General features: G+C 53.9%; 1 non-coding gene across 1 annotated transcript in view; it reads left to right on the top strand.

Moving 5' to 3' along the window:
- The first annotated feature begins 3,991 nt into the window (after positions 1-3,991).
- Positions 3,992-5,000, top strand: part of LOC124729963 — a 1,909-nt gene continuing 900 nt past the window's right edge. The window contains exon 1 of the ribosomal RNA XR_007007845.1: positions 3,992-5,000. This exon is cut by the window's right edge and continues 900 nt beyond it. This is a non-coding gene — a ribosomal RNA (small subunit ribosomal RNA).

Raw genomic sequence — 5,000 nt, 5'->3', positions numbered from 1 at the left:
AATAGAATATCCCACCCTTTCGACATCCACCATTGCGCAGATAAGGCACCAACACCCACACATGTCCTATACAACGGTGCACCCAACATCACAATAGTACCTCCTGTCACAGCGCACAAACAATGACATGAGTCAAAGACACAGGTCTGACACAAGCATAGAATTGGAGCGCCGCCTCTAATAAGCCAAAGGTGCATCCTGACGTGACAAATCTCATCATGTCACAAGCATTCACTTACTATAATCACTATCAACGAACCTGCCGCCCCGCCCCCCCCCCCCCCCCACACCTTTCCTTACAACAACGTGTAACCTAACCTAACCCATGTTGTACCTTAACCTAACCCATGTTGTACCTTAACCTAACCCATGTTGTGCCTTAACCTAACCCATGTTGTGCCTTAACCTAACCCATGTTGTCCCCTAACCTAACCCAAGTTGTCCCCTAACCTAACCCATGTTGTCCCTTAACCTAACCCATGTTGTGCCTTAACCTAACCCATGTTGTGCCTTAACCTAACCCATGTTGTCCCCTAACCTAACCCATGTTGTCCCCTAACCTAACCCATGTTGTGCCTTAACCTAACCCATGTTGTCCCCTAACCTAACCCATGTTGTGCCTTAACCTAACCCATGTTGTCCCCTAACCTAACCCATGTTGTCCCCTAACCTAACCCATGTTGTCCCCTAACCTAACCCATGTTGTGCCTTAACCTAACCCATGTTGTGCCTTAACCTAACCCATGTTGTCCCCTAACCTAACCCAAGTTGTCCCCTAACCTAACCCATGTTGTCCCCTAACCTAACCCATGTTGTGCCTTAACCTAACCCATGTTGTGCCTTAACCTAACCCATGTTGTGCCTTAACCTAACCCATGTTGTCCCCTAACCTAACCCATGTTGTCCCCTAACCTAACCCATGTTGTGCCTTAACCTAACCCATGTTGTCCCCTAACCTAACCCATGTTGTGCCTTAACCTAACCCATGTTGTCCCCTAACCTAACCCATGTTGTCCCCTAACCTAACCCATGTTGTCCCCTAACCTAACCCATGTTGTGCCTTAACCTAACCCATGTTGTGCCTTAACCTAACCCATGTTGTCCCCTAACCTAACCCATGTTGTCCCCTAACCTAACCCATGTTGTCCCCTAACCTAACCCATGTTGTCCCCTAACCTAACCCATGTTGTCCCCTAACCTAACCCATGTTGTCCCCTAACCTAACCCATGTTGTCCCCTAACCTAACCCATGTTGTCCCCTAACCTAACCCATGTTGTCCCCTAACCTAACCCATGTTGTCCCCTAACCTAACCCATGTTGTGCCCTAACCTAACCCATGTTGTGCCCTAACCTAACCCATGTTGTGCCCTAACCTAACCCATGTTGTGCCTTAACCTAACCCATGTTGTCCCCTAACCTAACCCATGTTGTCCCCTAACCTAACCCATGTTGTCCCCTAACCTAACCCATGTTGTCCCCTAACCTAACCCATGTTGTCCCCTAACCTAACCCATGTTGTGCCTTAACCTAACCCATGTTGTCCCCTAACCTAACCCATGTTGTCCCCTAACCTAACCCATGTTGTCCCCTAACCTAACCCATGTTGTCCCCTAACCTAACCCATGTTGTCCCCTAACCTAACCCATGTTGTCCCCTAACCTAACCCATGTTGTCCCCTAACCTAACCCATGTTGTCCCCTAACCTAACCCATGTTGTGCCCTAACCTAACCCATGTTGTCCCCTAACCTAACCCATGTTGTGCCTTAACCTAACCCATGTTGTGCCTTAACCTAACCCATGTTGTCCCCTAACCTAACCCATGTTGTCCCCTAACCTAACCCATGTTGTGCCTTAACCTAACCCATGTTGTGCCGTAACCTAACCCATGTTGTGCCTTAACCTAACCCATGTTGTGCCTTAACCTAACCCATGTTGTGCCTTAACCTAACCCATGTTGTGCCTTAACCTAACCCATGTTGTGCCTTAACCTAACCCACGTTGTCCCCTAACGTAACCCACGTTGTCCCCTAACGTAACCCACGTTGTCCCCTAACGTAACCCACGTTGTCCCCTAACGTAACCCACGTTGTCCCCTAACGTAACCCACGTTGTCCCCTAACGTAACCCACGTTGTCCCCTAACGTAACCCACGTTGTCGCCTATCGTAACCCACGTTGTCGCCTAAACCTGCTCTGTAATTGTTATACGACTCGTTCAATTAGTGTAGTGTTGCCCACCCGCAACCCTCGCAATATAGTTCGCTACTCGCACTGCCCGCTCCCCTGTGTATCGCTTCATGTTAAACACCTTGCAAGTCTTGCTGACTTTCCACATGCTCCTGCTGTACACTGTAATGTGGATGGCAGCAGGGCGTACATGCCGCCCCCCCCCCCCCCCCACCTCTCCCCACGTCCCCACCTTGCCCCCTGCCTTCGCAAGGTGGTTGGTGACAAGTTTGCATGTTCAATGCCCTTCGCATGCGACGTACGCAGGCTACGTTGTGGTGCGGCCTGTGTCAACTGTCCGCTGATGTCGTACGCGTGAACCACAATCTGTACTGCACATTCGTCCTTATGTACTGAATGATACATCGTGGCACATGTGTGACCGTACAACGACTGCGCCCAAAAACGGCGGACCATACAGTGCAAATATTGTGCACGCAGCTACGTGTCGTCTCCCTATGAGAGCTGGATTGCAGTGTGGTACGCCATAGAGACGTGTGGGAGGAACGGACGCCGTGGATGGCGATCAGCATGAGCTGTCTGTTGATGTATTCGGACCTAGTCGTCTCTCCTCACACACCGTGATGGCATGGTGCAGCGCGTTCCATATCTGCGACATGCTACAGAAGCCGGTTGACAGTCGTTCGAGCAATGGACATCGCATACGTACGGGGGCCACCTTCCACGTATTGTCTAGGCGTGCACATTTTGTTGCGTGTATGTGGGCAGACGTAGTGTGGCGTGACACCTGACACAGGCATGCAATAATGGTTGAAGTTGCAAATGGCGATGGACGCCTACGTTTTCTGGTGAAGTTACGCAAATGAAGAAATGGTAACCCGTTGTGGTGCGGTTGTTCTCGCTAGGGGTGAATCGGTGATGGCGACGATAGGTTGAGGTACTAACCGGTTGTTCCAGCGATACCCACCATGCCGACGAAACTGAACGGCATCTGGGTGTGAAGCGATACGCGGCGGTGGCTGGGTGGGACCGTCCCCGGCCGGTGAGGGGGCGCCTCCCGGCGTGCTGGCCGCGCGGTGCGTGGGCGCACGCGCTACAGCCGGCTGGTGGGGGCGGCCAGTGGCAGGCGCGCCGGCCGACGGACGCGGCAGGCGTCGCAGCTGCGCGCCGGCGCACCCTGCGCGCGGCGCCGTGCGGCCAAAGTAGGTCCTCGCGGGCCCGGTGCGAAGCGCGGTGGACATCTGCAGTGTGCTGGTCCGATTGAGGACTGTGTGCGTTGAGGATGCGCCGCCGCCCGGCGCTCGGCGCCGCGACGCCGTCTGCTGCTCGGTCGCCCCAGCGGTTCTCGCTGGTGGTTTGTATCGCAGCTGTGCGGATGTGTTGGCGTGTGCGCTGTGCTGGGAGAGTTCGCTTCGGCACCCAAGTGGGGCTTTTGTCCTTCTGTGGCGCTGGCGTTGGAGCTGCCGGTCACCGTAGGTGGCGCGTGTTGTCTCCCGCCGGCAATGCCACGACAGCACGCTCCCGGGCCTCTGTCGGCAGCGGCAAGCTCAGTTGGGAGCACGGGTGGTCGCACCGAAAGCGTCTACTCGCCTAACTCCGGGCGATTGCGCCTCTCTCGAACCCGACCAAGTACTTGGGACGGCGCTGCGCGCCGCCGGGACCTGAGAGGGTTTCGAGGTGTATTGTGCAGGGGAGCTCAGCCTCCTCCTGTTTGCAGAATGATTGAGCGGACGCTTGCGTGTTCGCGCGGGCCCCCGGGACACACTCCCGGGCGGCCGGCTGCTCAGCTCTAGTTGACGCAGCTCCCTGGTTGATCCTGCCAGTAGTCATATGCTTGTCTCAAAGATTAAGCCATGCATGTCTCAGTACAAGCCGCATTAAGGTGAAACCGCGAATGGCTCATTAAATCAGTTATGGTTCCTTAGATCGTACCCACGTTACTTGGATAACTGTGGTAATTCTAGAGCTAATACATGCAAACAGAGTCCCGACCAGAGATGGAAGGGACGCTTTTATTAGATCAAAACCAATCGGTCGGCTCGTCCGGTCCGTTTGCCTTGGTGACTCTGAATAACTTTGGGCTGATCGCACGGTCCTCGTACCGGCGACGCATCTTTCAAATGTCTGCCTTATCAACTGTCGATGGTAGGTTCTGCGCCTACCATGGTTGTAACGGGTAACGGGGAATCAGGGTTCGATTCCGGAGAGGGAGCCTGAGAAACGGCTACCACATCCAAGGAAGGCAGCAGGCGCGCAAATTACCCACTCCCGGCACGGGGAGGTAGTGACGAAAAATAACGATACGGGACTCATCCGAGGCCCCGTAATCGGAATGAGTACACTTTAAATCCTTTAACGAGTATCTATTGGAGGGCAAGTCTGGTGCCAGCAGCCGCGGTAATTCCAGCTCCAATAGCGTATATTAAAGTTGTTGCGGTTAAAAAGCTCGTAGTTGGATTTGTGTCCCACGCTGTTGGTTCACCGCCCGTCGGTGTTTAACTGGCATGTATCGTGGGACGTCCTGCCGGTGGGGCGAGCCGAAGGCGTGCGACCGCCCCGTGCGTGCTCGTGCGTCCCGAGGCGGACCCCGTTGAAATCCTACCAGGGTGCTCTTTATTGAGTGTCTCGGTGGGCCGGCACGTTTACTTTGAACAAATTAGAGTGCTTAAAGCAGGCAAGCCCGCCTGAATACTGTGTGCATGGAATAATGGAATAGGACCTCGGTTCTATTTTGTTGGTTTTCGGAACCCGAGGTAATGATTAATAGGGACAGGCGGGGGCATTCGTATTGCGACGTTAGAGGTGAAATTCT

This window comes from Schistocerca piceifrons, unplaced genomic scaffold, assembly GCF_021461385.2.
Source record: "Schistocerca piceifrons isolate TAMUIC-IGC-003096 unplaced genomic scaffold, iqSchPice1.1 HiC_scaffold_1228, whole genome shotgun sequence".
In the NCBI taxonomy this organism is placed as follows: Eukaryota; Metazoa; Arthropoda; class Insecta; order Orthoptera; family Acrididae; genus Schistocerca; species Schistocerca piceifrons.
Note: the sequence above shows the minus strand (reverse complement) of the source record. Positions and strands in the feature narration are given on the sequence as shown.